The sequence below is a fragment of the Olea europaea genome, chromosome 11 (assembly GCF_002742605.1).
Source record: "Olea europaea var. sylvestris chromosome 11, O_europaea_v1, whole genome shotgun sequence".
Lineage (NCBI taxonomy): Eukaryota > Viridiplantae > Streptophyta > Magnoliopsida > Lamiales > Oleaceae > Olea > Olea europaea.
This window is the reverse complement of record NC_036247.1, coordinates 3747098-3747322: the sequence shown is the minus strand read 5'-3', so window position 1 is coordinate 3747322 and position 225 is coordinate 3747098.

The following is a 225-nucleotide window of genomic DNA, read 5'->3' as shown; positions in this document are numbered from 1 at the left end:
CTTTATTCATTCAGTTATGTTTGAAAAAACCAACGAATTTTTTTTATTTTTTGGTTTCAATCCTTATGATATGGTATATTTTGTTTGACATTTGACTTCGTATCTTCCAGTGACTATTTGTTCAAACTTCTATTAATTGGAGATTCAGGTGTTGGCAAGTCATGTCTTCTCCTGAGATTTGCTGTAAGCCTTCATTGTTGCTTAAATATGACTGTTTAGATAAAT